The sequence below is a fragment of the Eptesicus fuscus genome, chromosome 6 (assembly GCF_027574615.1).
Source record: "Eptesicus fuscus isolate TK198812 chromosome 6, DD_ASM_mEF_20220401, whole genome shotgun sequence".
NCBI lineage: Eukaryota > Metazoa > Chordata > Mammalia > Chiroptera > Vespertilionidae > Eptesicus > Eptesicus fuscus.
The window spans coordinates 72,929,105-72,948,454 of record NC_072478.1 but is presented as its reverse complement, the minus strand read 5'-3'; the positions used below and the strand labels follow the sequence as shown (position 1 = coordinate 72,948,454).

General features: G+C 53.1%; 1 long non-coding RNA gene and 1 pseudogene across 1 annotated transcript; one reads left to right on the top strand and one right to left on the bottom strand.

Annotated features, from left to right (window-relative positions):
• Window positions 1-9,786: 9,786 nt before the first annotated feature.
• Window positions 9,787-10,260, bottom strand: LOC103290134 (uncharacterized). The gene is made up of 3 exons (XR_008556255.1): window positions 10,173-10,260; window positions 10,008-10,043; window positions 9,787-9,889 (listed from the first exon to the last, which is right to left on the bottom strand). It is a non-coding gene; the product is annotated as an uncharacterized LOC103290134 (long non-coding RNA).
• Window positions 10,261-16,764: 6,504 nt separating this feature from the next.
• LOC103286957 (V-type proton ATPase 16 kDa proteolipid subunit c-like) lies at window positions 16,765-17,242 on the top strand (annotated as a pseudogene).
• Window positions 17,243-19,350: the final 2,108 nt, after the last annotated feature.

Genomic DNA, 19,350 nt, shown 5'->3' with positions numbered 1-19,350 from the left:
TCTGCTCAGCCAGGGTCTTCTTCCCTACAGACCCTGTGAGCAGAGGAAACGACAACCATGTGCCTGTCCAGCCAGCGGAACTGCAGAGTGTTCCTTCACAGTGAGATCCCGTCTGACAGCCAGTCCTGGTTTGTGCAGCCCACACTAAACCCCAACGCTGCAGAGGTGAGCTGGGGCTCTCAGCTGGTATGAGACCCTGAGTACGAATCCTGGCTCCAGCACACCTGGCTGAGTGACTCTTCGCTCCGCACGGTGAGCCTCACCTCCCTCTGAGGTGGGCAGTACCTTCCTACCTAGTCCCCGCAGGCACCAGGAGCTTCTGGGGCTGGCGGTGGGTCGTGGCTGCATCCACACCAGGTCCAGGGAACAATGTTCTCTCTAACAAGGTCTCCCAGGCTTAATTTCCTACATGGCCTCCAGCTCCGGGGGCCTCTCCGTGGAACAGGAACTGTTTCTGGAAAAGCCACAGGCTCTTGAAGGGCTGACAAGTGTTTGGTTTTCACAATGAAGTTTGGAGAGGATAGCACGAGGTTAGTTTTGTGGGTGTGTTTTTTTTCCCCGTTACAGTATAGTGGGCATATAATATTGTATTAGTTTCAGATGTGCAGCCATGATTTGACATTTACCTCCCTTACGATGGGATCGTAACACTAAGCCTAGTACCCATTTGGCACCACACAAAATGATTGCGATATTGACTATATTTCCTCTTTTGTACATTACATCCTGTAACTTACTTTATAACTGAAAGTTTGTACCCCTAATTTTCCTTCACCTTTTTCATCCACCTCCCCAACCACCACCCAGGACAGCATGCATTTGTGTTTGCTGCCCACACTGAGTTTCATGGCCGTGGGGGTGTGGGTCCACATGTGTACATTTCTGGGTGTCTGTGTGCCCATGTGGTTGGAGGTGTCTGTAAATACAGGTGCATTGGGGGGGGGGTGTATATTTTATAGGCAGTCATCTGTGTGAGCCCCCATGCCATGCCACTCTGATATGGAAGAAGCTCCCCACACTGGGTGTGATGTTTCTGGGCCCCAGAGGCTGATTTGGCCTTGACTGATGGGGTCAGACACAAGCCAGAGCAACATGCGGGACTCAATGGGCAGCCCTTGACGGCAGGTAGAACGCATGGTCTGAGTTCTGCGGCCCAGGAAAGTAACTGTGTGACGGCAGAGTTGCTACCCTTGCATGGGAAAGCCAAGTCTTAGTCCTCTGAACCCTCCTGGGGTTCCTGCCAGGATCTGGGGGCCACCATGAGGCCATCCCTGTCTTTCTGAGCCTGGTGGAACATCCTAGAGGGCCAGGCTGGGGGTGAGAGTGTGGCATGTCTAGGCCCTGGCCCTTTCTCCTCTGAGGCCTCTGCTCAGCCCTTTCCAAGGAGCTCTCAGGGGGCACAAGGGGAATCAAGGATACTAGATGCCATAGAGTGGAGGTCTGTGTCAGACAGAGCCCCAGAGGCTCGGTGGTGGGGAGTGGGGTCCACAATTAGCGACTTAAGCTGGTGACCAGGGAGGCGGAGAGTTGGTGTGGTCCCTCTTGAGATGGAAGGTCACTTTTCTCCAGGAAATGAGTTGATAGTTAGTCAACAGATTTGTCCAATCAGCACCAGGCACTGTTCTGGTGGGAGGTGGATGGGACTTTCCCACTGGTCCTCACATCTGGCCCTGGGGACCTCTCAGTCTGGTGAGGGAGACAGACAGCAGTGGACACTCCCGTTGTGTAGTGCAGGCTGGGGGCGGGGGGATGAGTTCAGAGCTGAGGGATTCCCAGGAAACCACTTCTCCCAACTTGGGGGTCCAAGGGCACCAGAGAGCTTCCCAGGAGATGCTGTCTCCCACCGCACCCTGAAAGGGCAAGCAGAGTAGGTGGGCAAGTCAGATTGTGGGAGGGAGGTGAGGATAGGGGGAAAGTACTTAGGGCACAGAAAGGCAGAGGGTTTTAGGAGCAGGTGTGGTTAAGATGAAGCAGGCTCCAGAGAGATTTAGAAGGTAGAATTTTGATAGGACATGGTGGTGTAATGGACTCATTCATTCAGTATTTACCGAACACCTACCAGGTTCCCAACAAGGGAGGGGGATACAAAATGGTGGAAAACTGACATGGTCCTCCCTTTATGGACTTTGTAGCCCTGTCGATGAAGGAGCAAGATTAATCTACTCACCCCCCTCCCCAAAGGTGCTTCTGGATATAAGTAAGAAGAGTTAGGCCTGGCTGTTGAGCATCCACCTATGAACCAGGAGGTCACGGTTCAGTTCCTGGTCAGGGCACATGTCCGGGTTGCGGGCTCGATCCCCAGTGTGTGGGGGTGTGTAGGAGGCAGGCGATCAATGATTCTCTCTCATCACTGATGTTTCTCTCTCTCTCTCTCTCTCCCTTCCTCTCTGGAAGAAAAAAAAATTATATAAAAAGAGTTAGAACCACTGTCTAAGTGCCTAAGTTGGGGACCCAGGGGACAAAGGAGCGGGCCTGCAGGGTCTAAGGGCCCATGAAAAGGGTTAGTAGTAATTCAGAGGCTGCACGTCCAAGCGGTCACTAAGGCCACGGGGCTATTCAGGAAGAAGGCCGGAACAGGAGCAGGGGCCTGATAACTGGTCAAAGGGCTGCCAGTGGCCAAGGGCCTGGGCGGGAGGACAGGAAGGAGCACAGGAGCCATTGCAGAGGTCCACGCCCACAGTGTGCCCTACGGGCGCCAAAGTCAGCACGCGAAGGATAGCGGCAAGCTATGGGTTTGGCGCTGAGGTTCGTGGGCAGCCACACATCTTTCTTCTGGAAAGATGACATCAGGGCTGAGGCCATTACACGGGCAGGCATTCCTAGATTGCACCGCATGGAAAGTGGCGGTGATACCATCTAGCGGGTGCACTGACTCAGGGGCTCCAGTGGGACTGTGGGAGGGCGGGGGCAGGACCATGATGGGTAGGCAGTGTGACTCCTCTTTGGCCCCCTTACACCAGGGCCAGGAGAAAACCCTCTGGAAGGGTTTTTTTTAAAAAATGAATTTCCCTCCCACAGGCTCTAGAGGAAACAGGGGCTTGTGGCTACCCCAGGATCCTTATCACAAAGGAAGCTGTCATAGGGGAAGGAAACAGGCCTCCGAGTGCCTTGTGTCCCGTGGGAACTCTGCACGGGCTTCTCAGCTGACCTCACTCTTCCTGGGCCTGCTACCCTTTGGTGGGGTCCTGGTACTGGTGGCCCTCCTAGTCCACACGGCCAGTGGTGCAGACAGTATTTGAGCCTATATCCATCCCTGCTTCCCCAGTGTCTTCTATTCTCTCAGGGACCAGAAAACCAGGAAATGCTGGTCACCTGGCTAGACCAGCAGAGGGCCGTCCCCCTCAGTACAGCTGTAAAGGGCGACAGCTCCAGGTGTTAGAGCGGCCTGTGACTGTCCCAGGGAAGCCCAAAGGCAGAATTTCCACAACAGAGCCTGCCACCCAGGCTGCTCTCTGCCTCAGGCTTGGGCTCTCCACCACTGATCCCCGAGTAACTCAAGAAAGTCCCTCCTCCCTGAGCCTCTACTTCCTCATCTGTACAATGGGTTTAATTATCACTGCCTCACAGAGGAAACTGTTGCCTGTCTCATGAAACTTTGTGGGGAATCCTCCCAGGGAGGAGGCAGTACTTCAGCCTTTCCTCTCCTCTCCCCACCAGGTTGAGAGGTGTCTGAAGCCCAAACATTTTCAGGATCAGCTGCCCCTTGCCCAGCGCCAGGCCCAGACAGCATCTTTCTGGAAAGATGTGGTGGAGTGGAGAGCTCAGCCTGCAGCCACATTTGGGTCTCGTGGGTTCCTGCCTCACCCTATGAGATCCCAGTGCAGGGACAGTACCACGAGTGGCTCATCCTTCTTTGGGAGGGGGTTCAGGTCACTCCAGGCGACCCCAGACACATGAAGCAACATCTTCGGCCTTCGTGCTAGCAGCTCCAGGCAGACCCTTCCCACATCTCCTCTGTCTAGGTCCCCAGAGGTGCATCTCCAAAAGGCCAGGCTGTAAGACCAAACCCCAGTTCTAGTCCTGCTCACTGAGTATCCCCAGACCTGGGACTGGTGAGTCCTGACTGGTCTGGGAGGATCTGAGGGTAATTAACTCCCAACCATGTGTGGACTCTGCGTCCATACAACCAAGTCTCCAGGAAGCCCCACCACGTGCCCCACCTCACAGCACCCTGCATTCAGAGCTCACATCTGGTGGTCACTTTAAGGAGGGGACAGGGAGGACAGGGCCACAACTCATATACACAGTGTTAAGGGCACCACCCAGGATGTACACCTGGAATGCACAGCCAGGGGGAGCGGTCATGAAATGAGAGAGACCCCATATAAGAGAAGGCCATGCGGGAACTCATTGATTGTGTGGGCTTGAGGCAGGAGGTGAGGAAGGAATCTGACAGTGAGGCCGTTTGCTGTGATGGGGAGGCCCAAGGTGGCATGGGGTTAGGGAAGTTAGTCAAGACTGGGCTGGATGCGGCAAGTTTGGGAGCCACGGGACCGCCAGGAAAACAGATGTGGGACATGGGCCCAGAGGTCATGTTTCAATTCCTCATCAGGGCACATGCCAGGGCTGTGGGCTCTATCCCTGGTGAGAGGTATGTAGGAGGCAGCTGATGAATGGTTTTCTCTCATCATTGATGTTTCTAACCCTCTCTCCCTCTCCCTTCTTCTCCCTGAAATCAATAAAAACATTTGAAAAGAAGTTAAAAGAAGGAAAAATCATTAGACCAGAAGCCTTTACAACCCAGAGTCCTGCGGGTGCTCTCCCTGCCCTCTGTCGGACTGGAGTCCAGGCCAAGGTGCCTCCCTCTGGAGCTGATGGGCCAGAATTAAGGTTGTAGATGTGGGTTTTCCACTCTGGGCAGAATGGGTGGTTCTGGAACGAGCTTCCGTCAGGACTTTCTGAAGTGCCAGGCTCCCTTGAACTCTCCCTGGGGCTCTGTTCGGTGGGCACATCTCTTCCTTCTGGTTCGTCAGGCCCCAGACTGCCCTGGCCTTGGGCCTGGAGGCCACCTCTGCTCCCTGTTATGTACCTCTGCCTCCGGGCAGAGCCCCTGCCTTCTTCCAGCATCTCCTCCGGAGGCCTCCAGCCCCTCCAGGGGTGACCGTCACTCAGGCTAAGGGCCCGGCAGGAATGATAAAGGTGACAGTGAATTAGGGGTTTGTGAGGAAAGGTGGTCCACAAAGTGTCCCTGGATGGCTGGAGGGGTCCTTGGGGATCTCTTCTTCCAGCCCAGGGCAACCCACTCATATCTCTCTCCCCCTGACACAAACTCATTCCCACTCTCCCAGCCGTGTCCCAGTAGGGGTGTGCCCAGTCCCTTGTGTAGCTTCCTGGGGGCACAGCAGCTCCCTTTGTGATGAATGCAGGTTTGGGGGTGATAGGCCTGCCTTCAAGCCTGGCCACTCCTCACTGCATGTGACTCCCGCCTCTGAGCCCCAGTTGGCTCATCTCCACACGGAGATGGCTTTGTGGGGTTGTTGGGGAGCACTGGCCACATGTTTTGGCTGACTGGGTGCTGTACCCACCCCTACCCCCCAGCCTCAGTCTCCCTGTCAATAAGAGAAGGGGAGTGATTGCTGGGGTCTGGACCAGTCTCCAAAGCTTTCCTGGACCCTGGAGATGATGGTGGATTTAAGTTTCCCTGATGGGGGCTCCCTGTGCACACCGCTCCCCAGTACCCCAGCACCTCCCACACCCAGCCGCAGGAAGCAAACCTTGCAGGGCAGCCTGGATGAGCTAAGGTCGGCTGACTTGAGAAATGACTCAGTCATGTGGATTTTCCTGGAAAGAGCCAACTGAGGATACCAGGACAGGGGACTCCCGTCCTGGCTGGAAGGAGCAAGTAACCACTGAGTCTAGCCCTCAGCCTGAGGAGAACAGGGAGAAGCGGGTGGGTTCACAGCCCCTCCGAAGGGCAGCAGTGGCTGTCCATTGTTTATTATCCATGCTCAGGAGGGCCGGGCCTGGCCCGCAGGGATCGGGGCAGAGTCTGTGGAAGGAGGTGGGAAGAACACCCACCACCATCACCTGTGTGGGCCCTCACTCCCAGCGCTCTGAGTCCATAGCCCACTCCCCACTCCCAGGTGCTCCTACAACTCTGTGCTGTGACTGTCTCTCGGACCCTGCCCTGGCCATGCCTTCCCTCCCCTCCAGGGGGCCTCCCTCCCCACGCCTCTCTGACACAAGCCCCCTCAGGGTGCACATCTTCAGTGTCACAGTCTGCTGTTCCTGGCTGCACCTGGGTGGGCTCTGGCACAGCCCCCCTGTCCTCCAGGACAGGGCAGAGCAAGACAGTCCCCAGTGTCAGCTGAAAGAAGCCCCAGGGGCAGCCGGGGTGGAGTGTGCCTCTCTGCAAAGGCGAGAGGCCTCAGACTAGGATTCCATGGACCCCCAGGAGCAGGGAGTGCTCCTGGGAGAGAAGCGAGGTGTCTGCATCAGCCAAGGCTGGAGGTAGAAGCTGAGCCTGGGGTCTTTGGGAAGGTGGGAGGGAGGAGGCCTTGACTGCAGGCAAGGCAGGTGATGGCTGTGAGGCTGTGGTCCCTCTCATAAGCCCCATGAGGTGTGGGGATGGGGCCAAGCTGTGGATCTAAGCCCTGGTGTGGGGGGATGGGGACTGTGCTGGGCGGGGGGAGGGACAAATGGCATGTAGAGGAATTTGATGATGAATGTATGGGGGTTTGGTAAATGGGGGCTGGAGCTGAGGCACCGAGGCTGGGCTGCTGTCCTTAGGGCTGGAAGCAGGAGTCTGTGGAGCCAGCAGGTACCTCTGGATCCAATCAAGGGGAGATGCCAGGTGGGCCCTGGGCCAGACCTAAAAGGCTCCTCAGCCTCAGTGGGCATTGGCCAAAGCACTGTGGTTTAAGGATTCAGAGGCTCTGGAGTTAGACTTCCTTAATATCTTTGTGCCTCAGTTTCTCTGTATGTAAAGTGGGGGTAATAATAGATTTCATCGGGTCATTGAGAGGATTCTCTTAGTCCCTCCTCAGCTCAGTAGAGCAACAGCAATTTTGCCTGATACATCTTCACCTCCATTAGCCTGACCTAAAATTTCCAAGAGGAAATTGAGGCCCAGCTCCCGATGACAATCCATTCAACCCTCCACTCTGTGCCACATTGTCTCTGCCTCTCCCACGCTCCCATCATGGGCCCAGGAATCCCTTCCTGCTCCGCTGGGCCCTCTTTCCTCGGGCATCGTTCTCCCTCTGCCCTGGCTCCTTCCTGTTGGCTTTAAACACAACCATCCTATCCCTGATATGGCCCCATCCTACCTCCTGGTCTCCACAGTGGCCAGGCGGGATCAGGGAGGGAGAAATTGGGAAGGGAACCTGGTTAAATCCAAAGCTGCCTGTGGCCCAGGGTGGCGGTCCTCTAGGGGCAAAGGCAGTGACCTGGGGTGCTCTGGGGGCCGGCCTCTCCTGGCACCCACACGCTGGCCCTATAAACTGCCTAGACTCTCCTAAGCCCCTGCTTGCCCTGAACTCTTAGACCTCCACATCCTTGCCCCCAGTGCCAGCCATCTGCCTGGCACCCTTCTCTGCGCCTCTCTCTGCCTGACAGACTCCTACTCCTTTCTCCTTTGTGCATCACCTCCTGTGGGAAGCACCTCCGACGAGATCCACAGCCCTCAGCCACCACCTTGTTTATAATAACCTCCACCACGTTGCACTGGGCCAACTGGACAAGTGCCCCAGCCTGAGTAAGCCATGGAGGATCCTGGGGTGTTTGCTGAACTGAGTCAAGTGTGGATTCGAGGCCAGGGTGGGAGGGAAGAGCCCCTTCCTGGAGCAGGAGGCTTCACATGGTGGTATGGGCTGGCGATGCCTCTCTGTTCTCTCCTTGGGCACTTGCCTTCCTGGCAGTTTCTCTTTGCTCTGCTTGTCTGTATGTCTAAGTTTTTTCAGTTAAAGAGCATATATGCTCTCTCATATTTTCCTCCCAGTGAAAAACTAATATTTTCACAGCTAAAATGAAAAATAAAATTCCTGGTTGAGGTAATCTACTCTTCTGCTGAAGTGGGAGGAGGGAACTTTGGCCTTCAGCCTGCCCTCCTCTGGACCATGAGGCTTTGCTGTCCCCTTGTGGCCACAGGGCTTATACACCTGGAGCTAAGGACAGTCTGGGTAGGCTTGGAGGAAAGATGTAAAACTGATAGACCTGCAGGGGGAGTCATCAGCCCTCCCAGACGGATGACTGAACACCACTCAGGCCAAAGCCCAGAGCTGTGCTTGGGCTGGGTTGTGCTGGCCCCAGGCAGAGTCTGAGGTTTGGGGTGATCCCTCATGGGCCAAGCCCTTATTCATCCCCGTCCAATGTGGAGTGGACTGGACTGCCCCATAAGAAGGGCAATGAGAGCCCCAGAACATCTGAAAAGGCCCATCCGCCTCTCAAGCATGTCCTCTCCACCATCACCCCCACTCCTGCGGTGGGTCCTGCGGGTGCTGATCTCTCTCCCACACCTCTGATCTTCCCACACCAGGTCTGGGTCTGACCTGACCCCTAACCACCTCCCGCAGTCATCGGTCACTGTCACAGGGCTTGGGCCTGAGGGATGCGGGAGGGAGAGAGACTAAGGGAGAGTGGTAGGCTTCTCCCACAATTCCCCACCACAGATCTCCCTTTGTTCCATGAGTGCTCTCAGCCTCTTTCAGTCTCCAGATCCCTGCACTGGCTGTTGTTCCCTCTGTCCTCCCTAGTTGCCACGTGGCTGGCACTTTCTTGTTATTCAGGTTTCAACCTATATGTCACCTCCTCAGGAAGGCCTTGCCAGACCACTCAATCGAAAGCAGCCTCCCTGGACCCCTTCCATGTCCCCAGCGTCTGTCTGTACAGGGCCTGACACAGGCGCTCAGCCAATGTTTGCTGAATGTATGGACTGCAAGTCAGGAAAGGAATGCAGTGTCGTCCAGCCTGGGTAGTGGACAACCCAGAGGTAGGCAGCGTTTGAGTTGGCCTCTGAAGTAGGAACTTCACCATTCGAGTCAGGATGGAGGGCATGCGAGGCGGAGGTGACTGTGTGGGGGAAGGGTTAGAGGTAGGAAGCTGGTGTGTGGTTCGTTTAGGAAGCCACGGCGTGCCTGTTGGCTGGAGCCTGGAGGGGATCAGTAGCTGTGGGAGTAAGGAAGGAGCAGCACACGTGGACGCAGGCCTTCGATGCTTTCCTAAGGAGAAGGAGAAGGTCCAGACCCAGAGGATTGGAAAATTAAGAATGAAGCCAACCTGGTTAGATTTGCATTTTCTAAAACTGGTTCCCCAAGAAAACACAGATTGCCAGGGTGTGAGTTCTGGGCCCCGTCTGGTAGCAGTGAGGCCTGAGGGGCAGGGCGGGGCAGGGGGAGGGTGGGGAAGGTGGCTAAATTATCAGGCAAGAGAGCACCTAAGACCTGAGTCAATCTGAGACACGGGCAACAAAGCAGTTGTTCACAGTGTGGTTTATTTTCACAGATGTATAGAAACTGGTTCAAAACCCAAGGTACAAATGATCATGTCCCCAAGTCCCCTCCTGATCTTGTTCAGAAGGAGCAGGGCATGGCTCCTCTGATAAAATAAATACAATTCACATTGCACAGTAATAAATAAATGCATACATAAATAGTCTCAATAGATAAAAATGAGAACATAATTGCAACAGAAATTAAATAAATAACAATTCATCGGACTTTGCTGGAGAAGATAAAACCCTCTGGTCCTGCACTGTGTGAGAGACGTCTGAGAGTCTTCAGAGGTTTTGCTGCTCGACGTCCCAGGTTCCTATAGTGAGAAGGCCCAGAGGGATCTGGATGTCGGACTGAACATTCTAGTAACCGATCCACTTCTTAAGGGCATAGAGATATTCTTTCAGTTTCCTCCTGAAATCTCCCCAGTTCCCCATCTTGATGCTGATCGGGTCTTCCTGTGAAGAGAACGGACAGGTGGTATTAGATGAGGCTGGGTGGCAAGGCAGATGCAGGCTGAGGGTCTGGTCGTGGCTGATGGCACCACTTGCAGGGGCGTCATAGGGGGCAGCTTACCGTGGACGTGGGGGTGGGCAGGACTGTCTTGAATTCCTGTGGGAAGAGACCAAAGCAGACCGTCAGCGCCTCTCCTGAGAAAGGAGCAGGCCCTGAAGGGGTTCCCCAGAGGAAGGACCGGGCCGAGCGGGGAGCCCAAAGCCCTCGCTCCACAGCTTCACGTACCTCAAGAATTGTCCTGATTTTGTCTCCCCTATCTGAAAAATGATTGGCAGCACTCAGGAATGTATCCAGATTTATCTTCAGAAAGTTTTCATTCTAAGGGGACAAAGAATACATGTAAGAAGGGGACCTTGAGGAGGTGTCCTTCCCATGACCAGGCTGAAGTCCTCCCCAGTTTTCCAATACTTTGTCAGGGACACCCTTGGACAATGCCCTCCTCATTCCCTTCTCACCCAGGTTATACCCCAAAGGACACAGGCCTAGATGTGTGAGCACGGCCCAGGCAAGGCCCACTCGCCTCCCACCAGAGCCCCTGTCTCCATGCGAGCTGCATAGAGGGTACCAGTGGACCCTTCTGCACTTGGGGAGAAAGCGCTGGCCAAGGGACATTCTTGCAGCTAACAGGGTAAATGCTCCGACTGCATTAAGGGCTCCGAGGAATCAGGAAGAAAATCTAACACGCCCTCCCCCCCCCCTTCCATGGAAATGGGCGCAGCATGTGAACTATGAGCGCCTAGAGGGGAACTGCAGGCAGCCAATAACCTCAGCAGAGGTTTGACCCCCCCCCCCCCAGCCCCGTGCACTCAAGATGACACAGTTCCCCTTTAGAAGAAATAATTGTGAATGATAATACCCACAGCTGGTCAGTGTGGAAAGCAGAACTCAGTTTTTTAAGGGAAAGGAAAGGAGCAGGCATATTCGGGAGGTGGGGTGGGGATTTCAATCTGCCAGTCCAGAGGCTGCCCCCTGAAAGCTGAGCTTACGGCCTTTGGTATTATTCACCTACAGCTGCCTTTTCGTTTTGTAATGAAAACAGAAACATGTTTGTATTATAGCCATGACTGTGGAAATGTCCTGGACCCCTGATCTGGGCACTTTATGCACAGCGGGCCATTTAACTCACAAACACCCCACTGCGAGCTAGGTGCTGCTAACCCTGTTTACAGATGAAAAACTGAGATTTGGCAAAGTGGTGTGACAGGTCTAATGTCACCCAGGCAGGAGTGCACCCAAGTGTGGGGCTGAGCTCTTACCCTCAGGATGAATTTCTCATTGGAGCCCAAGGGGTCCTGTGGGGGAGAGAGAAAGCGAGCCCATGAGTCCCGTTGGCCTGAGCACTGCCAGCCCTTCCCTGCCCATGCCAACCTTATCCCGGCTACTCACTTGTGAAGGCACCGGCGGCTCGTTGAGGATGGCCTCGATTTCCTTGATCCGCCTGGAGTAAGTCCTTAAGGGCTGCCCCTGTGCCCGAGGGGCGTGGAGTGCAAGCAGGAGCAGGAAAAGGGGCAGGACGGGGAGGCTGCTCATCTTTGGGCTGGCAGGCCGCATTCTGTCTTGTCCTGGTCCTTCGTGCTGTTCTGAAGTGCTCGAGGCAGCCTCCTGCCTTTTATTGGCAGCAGCAACGAGCCAACCACGGTGGTGAAGGGGTGTCATTCGGAAGAATCTTTTATCTTACATGGAACCTCCATCGCCAAACCACAGACTTATTCATCACTTTCTAGTACTTGAGATCAGTGAAACTTGGAAAAAATGTACAGGAAGAGTATCTCCTCATCTTGTCAAGGAGACGAAGAGATTGGCTGATTGGGGGCAGGTGATGGACCTCTCTGACAGGTCAGGGACATCTCACTCTGAGCTTCCGACACAGCCATCCCCTGGACAGCCCTGACCCTCTGCTGCCCACCTCCATGGCATGATGGCCTGGTCCTGCATGATGATCTGTCCAGCAACCTGTCATCCATCTGTGAGCTGGTCCCCTGAGAAGTACACCTCTTGACATCCCTCCCAGCACTGAGTTACTGGGGTTAAAGCCCTCAGTGGTTTGCCTCATGGGCCTTGGGCAGCTTCTCCTTGACACTTTCTGGGTGCTGGTGGAACTTAGGCCCCAGACACCCATTCTTTTATTGGTTCCATAACAGCACAGCCCAACTCTGCCCTGTGCTGTGGGACCTCAGCCCCTCCTGGAGGGCTGGCTGCAGCTGCCGGGCATTCCCCCTGATAGCTCGGAGGAGCTTGGCTCAGGGGCTTAAGGGTAGAGATTCTTGAAGAAACTGTCACAGGGGAGAGGGCTGACCTGGGGAGGTTTAGATGGTGGAGTTGGTAAGATCTGAGGGGTGAGGGGAGGGAAGAGAGCAGGGCAACTCCCTGGTTTCAGGCCAGTGTTGGGAGCAGTGACCACAGGAGAGAGTGGTGTTGGGAGTCTGGGTCTCCAGTCTGTGCTGGAGCCTGGGTTTGGCAGATGCAAGCCCAATGGGAAGGGTTTGCAAAGCAGGGAAGAGGGCAGGGACTGACCCTGGGGAGGCTACAAAGGACCAAAGAAACAGCAGCCAGACAGGAAATAGGAAAACCAGGTGGGTGGGGGCCCCTGCCCCTTGGGGCTGTCAGGCCCTGACAAAGATCCAGGGCAGGGGGGTGGTGAAGGGGTGCGGGTGACAGGGTGTGGGGAAGAGTTCTGTGAGATGACTAGGCCTGTGTGAGGGTAAGAAGAGAGAAAGGATGGAAAAGTCAGGGGTCAGGAGAGGTTGTGACGCAATCAGCGTGGTGAGATGAGGGCAGGTTATGCTGAGGAAGGGGAATTTGGGTGTTCCGGGCTTCTGAGCAGGATCTCATCTGGTAAGACAAGGATCAGGATGTGGCTGCAGAGAGGCAAATGAAGAGGCTGGGACACAGGGCAGTGCTGTGAGAACAATGCCTCTAGCCGAATACACAGCTACTAGCTCAGCATGGACCAGGCCCTGGGCTCCAAGATCTGGACCCAGAGCATCCTCAAAAGCAAGTGGAGTGTCTCAAAGGCATGCGTGAAATGAGGCCACACGTGGGGAGCCTTAGGACTAGGTACCCTTGAAGGCACAATTCATTCAACAAAATGTTTTTAAAAGATGTTTTTATTGATTTCAGAGAGGAAGGGAGAGAGAGAGAGAGAGAAACATCAATGATGAGAATTGTTGATCAGCTGCCTCTTGCATGTCCCCCACTGGGGATCGAGCCCACAACCCAGGCATGTGCCCTAACTGGAAACCCAACTGTGATCTCCTGGTTCGTAGGTCGACACTCAAGCACTGAGCCATGCTGGCCCGGCCAGGCTCAGCAAACCTTTATAAGCACTTGCTGTGTGTAGGCACCTTGAGTAAAACAGATACGCCCCTTCGCTTAGGAAACACAGTCTTGTGGGAAAGAGACCAAAAGCCTGCTACTCCCAGCTGGGATCTCAGACCTGAGGTCTTAGCCCGGGTTTTCTGATGAAAAATTGCATTTTGACAAGGTGATCACATGACATTGAAGACATTCTGATTGAAAAACTCAGCTTGGGCAGCTGGGGGTCTGGGCCCCAGAGACACAGGGCTTGTTGACTACTCAACTGTGTTTCAATGTTACCTTCTATATTTAAAGTTTCGGGGATCTGTGCACCAAACTAAAAAAAAGTGATTTCTTATAGAAAAAAATACCTCTATTTTTGTTTGTTTGTTTGTTTGTTTGTAAATAGGCTTTTTGAGGGTATTTTAAAGCCCAGTGAGTTTTGAAGTGATGAAGGCTGAATGTGCCTGCAACTATTTCTCTAGAAGTCCTGACCTGGTGCTGAACTGTAGCAGAGAGAAGCCCTGCCTAGTGCTACTGTAGATCTTGATGTTTGTAAGAGAAGGAAGTTTAGGCTTCGGGCTAGGAGCACTGGAAACACTGGGGTTGTCAGCCAGGGAGGAGTGTAGTCCCTTGAAAGGTTTGGGTCCAGGAAGCCCAGTCTCACTGCTGTGGGGAGGAAGGCCGGGAAGAGGCAGGACAGGAGGGTGGCCAGTGAAGGACGGGAGAGTTCTCTGGGCCATAGATGGTAAGAAGGCTGAACTGGGTTGATCCTGGTGGGGATGGAGAGCTAGATGAAGGTGAAGACTCTAGTAGCTAGAGTGGCACTTAGTAAATGCCAGGCACTCAGCTCTTTTCATGGGTTAACTCATTTAATCCTCATAATGAGCCTATGAGGCAGGTACTATTATTATCCCCATTTTACATATGAGAAAACTGAGGTTCAGGGAGGCCGTCCCCACAGGTCACAGACTTGCCCAGCCCTTCTGCACGAAAGTGCTTTAACCTCTCAGCCACAGCGGGTGGCACGGGCGGCAGCAGCAGCAACAGCAGTTGTGTCAGCCCGGCCCAGAGAGAACATCCTTGCAGGCTGGGCTGATTGCAATGAAGAAGGAAAATGAGCTTAGGGTCCCCAGCCCTGGGCAGGCACGAGAGAGGCCCTGCTGGGCTGGGTCAGGAAAGCCCACCCAGGACTGCTGCCTGGGTCTGTAGGAGAGAGACCCTGTGGGTCCCAGGGTGAGTCTCTGGACCCTGACCAATGGATCTCTGTAGGCTTGGCTCTGTCCCACCTGTGGCCTGGATTCACTCAGAGTGGGACACAATATCCAAGGTCCTGGCCCTTGGGGCCCCTTCCAATCGTAGGTCCATGCTGGCTCTCTCCCTCAGGCCTGGAAGAATTTGCTGGGGTGCCTACCACCAGCAGGAACCCAGACCTCAGTCACCATGACGAGCTCCCCTGCTACCCTCTCCATGTCATCATGTGTCAGATTTAGTCTCCCCATGATCTGTCACGCTTCCGCTGGTGGCCCTGACCACACTGCCTGGTTTTGTCAGTGCAGAAGGCAAATCAGGGCTCCTAGCCAGCCAATCAGTGCCATTAGGTGTCACATGTGCAGCTAGGCAGAGAGCTCAGGAAAAAGCCACCTTGGTGGGCCCAGATGAAGAGGCCTGGCTTCCTGTTCCATCAGCTCTGTCCTCCTTCCTAGGGCATGTACAGCCTCGGCCTATGCACCCTCAGCTTTCCATCCCATGCTGCAGGGACATGGCCTCCTTGGGGCCCATCTGTGCAGAGTGGAGCTCCTCCCTAAGTCCAGTCTAATGGAGAAGACAGATGGAGAGTCACGTTACAGAACGATAAGCCTGGGGGAGAGGGGTGCCCAGAAATGAAATCAATTGTCAGCCCGGACTATTGGGAAAGACTGGAAGAAAGGGCAGCTCAGACCTGGAGGATGGTCTGGAGCCAGGAATGTCACAGAGGAAGTGCTCCCAAGCAGAGTTGGGTTTGGGGCAAATCATACAAATCATCTGTCTATTGATCTCCAGCCTACTGGTCACAGCCCTGATACTGGGGTAACTGGGGACAGCCATGTTACTCTTATTGTTATTAATAAGTGTGTGGGCATATGGTGCCCGTCACCCTCCTGATGCCTACTTGGAACACAAAGATTTGGGACATACATTCCTATTGTGTTCATTGTATTTATCTCAGACAAAACCAAGAGCCAGGGGAGGGACAGGCAAAGAAGCCGCCTAAAAACTGAGGTGACAATCTTTGGACTTAAGGAATACTCTTCTGAGTGGTTGAGACTTCACACAGGTTATTACTAGCAGCCATGTAGATGACCTTGCCAGGTAAAACCTTGTCTGCTTCGCAGGCAGGGAGGGGAAGACCACCACGGGTGGGCGGCAGGGGGTCAGAGCTGTGCAGGGGGCGACAGGAACAGGTCCTGGTGGGGCAGAGGCACAGGCAGGTCCTGCTGAGCTGGGTCAGGCTGTCCTCTCCCCAAGCCCACTCTGTCTGGTGAGCAGAGGCTCTTATCTCCCTTGGTGAGGTAAGACCATTTGAGAATGTTCTTCAAGTCTTACTGATTTTTAAAAAAATATATATATTTTTTTTATTTTAGAGAGAGAGGAAGGGAGAGTGAGAGAGAGAGAGAGAAACATTGATGAGAGAGAAACATTAATATTGATTGGCTGCCTCCTGCATGCCCCCTGCTTGGAATCAAGCCCACACACGCAGGGCTAGTTTTAGCTACCTTGAGTTCCGGACAGTGATGAATACATTATGTGTTTGTTATGCAGGTTGGGTAAATGAAAAAGGGACTCTACAGAAAGTAGTCACAGGGGGATCTGATTGTAAATCCCTATCTGGGCAGATCATGTAGATAGTCACGCCCCAGTCATATAACTCTTCTAGTGAAAGATTGATCCTTTGCCGTAAGCAGCCCTGTTCCTTGTTCTTGTGCATTTAGGTTAACACACTTTTGAAATTAGTGTAACCACCCTCAAGAGAGCACATAATCTTGTTAGCTATCCTGTAATCCAATCCCCATCTGGCTTTCTCCAACCTCCATGTAACCTTCCTTATGGTCCCTCCTTAACTTCAAGTGAATAAAAGAAATTGCAGTTTGGCCAGTGTGGCTCAGTAGTTGAGCATCAACCCATGAATCAGGAGGTCACGGTTCAATTCTTAGTCAGGACATATGCCTGGGTTGTAGGCTTAATTCCCAGTGGGTGGTGGGGGTGGGGGGGGGGTATGCAGGAGGCAGCCAATCAATGATTCTCCTCATTGATGTTTCTATCGCTCGCTCCCTCTCCCTTGCTCTCTGAAATCAATCAATCAACCAATACACACACACACACACACACACACACACACACACACACACACACGCAGGATAGCCTTCGCCACTGTCTGATCGCTGGCCTCACACTCTCTGCCCGCTGCTTGCCCACCTCACCCAGCTTGTTTTCACCCCCACCTCAGCCTGCTGAGCTCGCCCCCTCCCTACCCACAGACATGTCCGAGGTCAAGAGCATTGGCCCCGAGTATGCCTCCTTTTTCGTGATCATGGGTGCCTCGGCTGCCATGGTCTTCAGCTCCTTGGGTGTTGCCTATGGTACCGCCAAGAGTGACACCAGCATCGTGGCCATGTCCATCATGCGACCAGAGCTGATCATGAAGTCCATTATCCCAGGGGTCATGGCTGGCTTCATTGCCATCTGTGGCCTGGTGGTGGCAGTCCTTATCGCCAACTCCCTGAATGAAGGCATCAGTCTACGGGAGTTTCCTCCAACTGTGCGCTGGCCTGAGTGTGGGTCTCAGTGGGCTGGCAGCTGGCTTTGTCATTGGCATTGTGGGGGACACTGGCATGCAGGGCACTGCCCAGCAGCCCCTACTATTCGTGGGCATGATCTTGATCCTCATTTTTGCTGAGGTGCTGAGTCTCTACAGTCTCTATGGTCTCATCGTCGCCCTCATCCTCTCCACAAAGTAGCCCCTCTCTAACCAGCCACAGACTATGCTGTAAAAACCACCCTCTCCTCATTCCAGAATGAACAGCCTGACACACATGCACCGGGCAGCTGCCCTCTTCTCCCCCCAAGTAGTTGGTCTTGTAAATGGGCTCAGTGTCCTAGTGCCCATCATCTGTTACCCCACACTCCCTGTGCTGTGGACATCTGGGTCCACTCATCGTCACCCATCCAGGTCCCCCAACCAGTGAGGATGATAGCTTCTGGCCAACCCCACCCATTTACCTGCCCTAGAGTGCTCTGTGTATAGGGATGAATTCCAGTTGTCATTTTCACTGGATGTTTATTTATAAAGATTTGGCCTTTTCTCAGCCCTCCCATCTCCCAACTATAATAATCTTTAGAGTGTTGCTTTGTGGGGGTACTGTGTGCCCTGAGATTTTTTTGTATGGAACCACTGTCCTCCAGCCATAGTTGCAGGGCTATGAGCTGGGCCTGCCAGGCCCAGAGCCATAGTCAATAAAATTCTTGGGTGTGAAAAAAATATATATATATAGATGATAGATAGATAGATAGATAGATAGATAGATAGGTAGATAGATAGATAGATAGAAACTGCAAACCGTCCTTCTCTGAAGCATTTGAGATCTTGCAATTATAGTCAGTTTTGACTCAAATAAACTCATAAAACTTCTCCTTACCATCACCCCATATCCCACCCTGCCCTGACACTGGCCTAAAAGAAAGGGTGCAGGCCAGGCCACTTCAGATTTAATAGGGTCAGGGAGGACCACCATGGCTCTCAGCAGGTCAGAGATGTAGAGATCCTCTGCTCCCCTCCCCCGCCCCCATCCCCACTCTCATCTTCATTCCTCTCAGTTTCCCAAACACCCAGCACCTATGGTCCCCTGGTACCCACCTCAGGCATACTGCTGCTGGTATATCATCTCTATTGTTCAGAATAATCTTACCATCACCCCTGTGAGTACTTGAAGCCATGCTGGGGTCAGCAGCACTAGTGGGTTTCTCTCCCACTGCAGCACCTGCTGAAAGTGAGAGCTCAGCCCTGAGGGTCCACTGCCTCCCTGCTCTGGGTTTTAGTTCATTCAGGTCAGGGCTCAGGCACACCTTGAAGGCCACACCCCAGACTTAACCCTTTATCTGGCATCTTAACTGCAAATGCTTCCTGTCGGTTTGGTGTGTTTTTTTTTGCCTCCTGTGGGGGTTGTGTGATAAATGTTTTTCCCGAGTTTGGGAGTTCTGAAATTGTATGTTGGCAAAGCTGGCCTCCTTCCCTTTGGGTTCTTCTCTGTTTTAAGAAGTTCCCCATTCACCCAGGCTCCTTCCCCAGCCCACCCAGAGCCAGAAGCTGGGATGGGCCCTCCCTTGACTGGGCTTTGCCAGAAGGATCTATGACCACTTAAGGTGCACCCTTGGGGTAGCTCAGTTCTTCCTGAGGTCTGGGGCAGAACAGAAGTGATGAAGCCAAAGGCTGGGGGAGCTGGTAGAGGGCATTGTGAAGGCCTCCCCTTACCTGGTGAAAGAAATAGACATTCAAGTCCGGTAAGCACAGAGTCCTAAACAAGATGAACCTAAAGAGGCCCACACCAAAACACATCATAATTAAAATGCCAAAGGTTAAAGACAAAGAGAGAATCTTAAAAGCAGCAAGAGAAAAGCAGTTAATTACCTATAAGGGAGCTCCCATAGACTGTCAGTTGATTTCTCAACAAAAATTTCACAGGCCAGAGGTAATGGCAAGAAATATTCAAAGTAATGAAAAGCAAGGACCTACAACCAAGATTACTCTATCGAGCAAAGCTATCATTTAGAATCGAAGGTCAGATAAAGAACTTTCCAGACAAGGAAAAGCTAAAGGAGTTCACCACCACCAAATCAGTATTATATGAAATGTTGAAGGGTCTTCTTGAGGAAGAAGGAGAAGCAGCAGAAGAAGAACAACAAGAAGAAGAAGAAATAGAAAATTAAAAAATGTGAACAATAAAATGGCAATAATGGCATATCTATCAACAATTGAATCTAAAAATCAAAATAAATGAACAAGGAATCTAATGAAAAAAATTAGCTGATGAATAAAATAGAACCAGAGGCATGGAAACATGGAAAAACT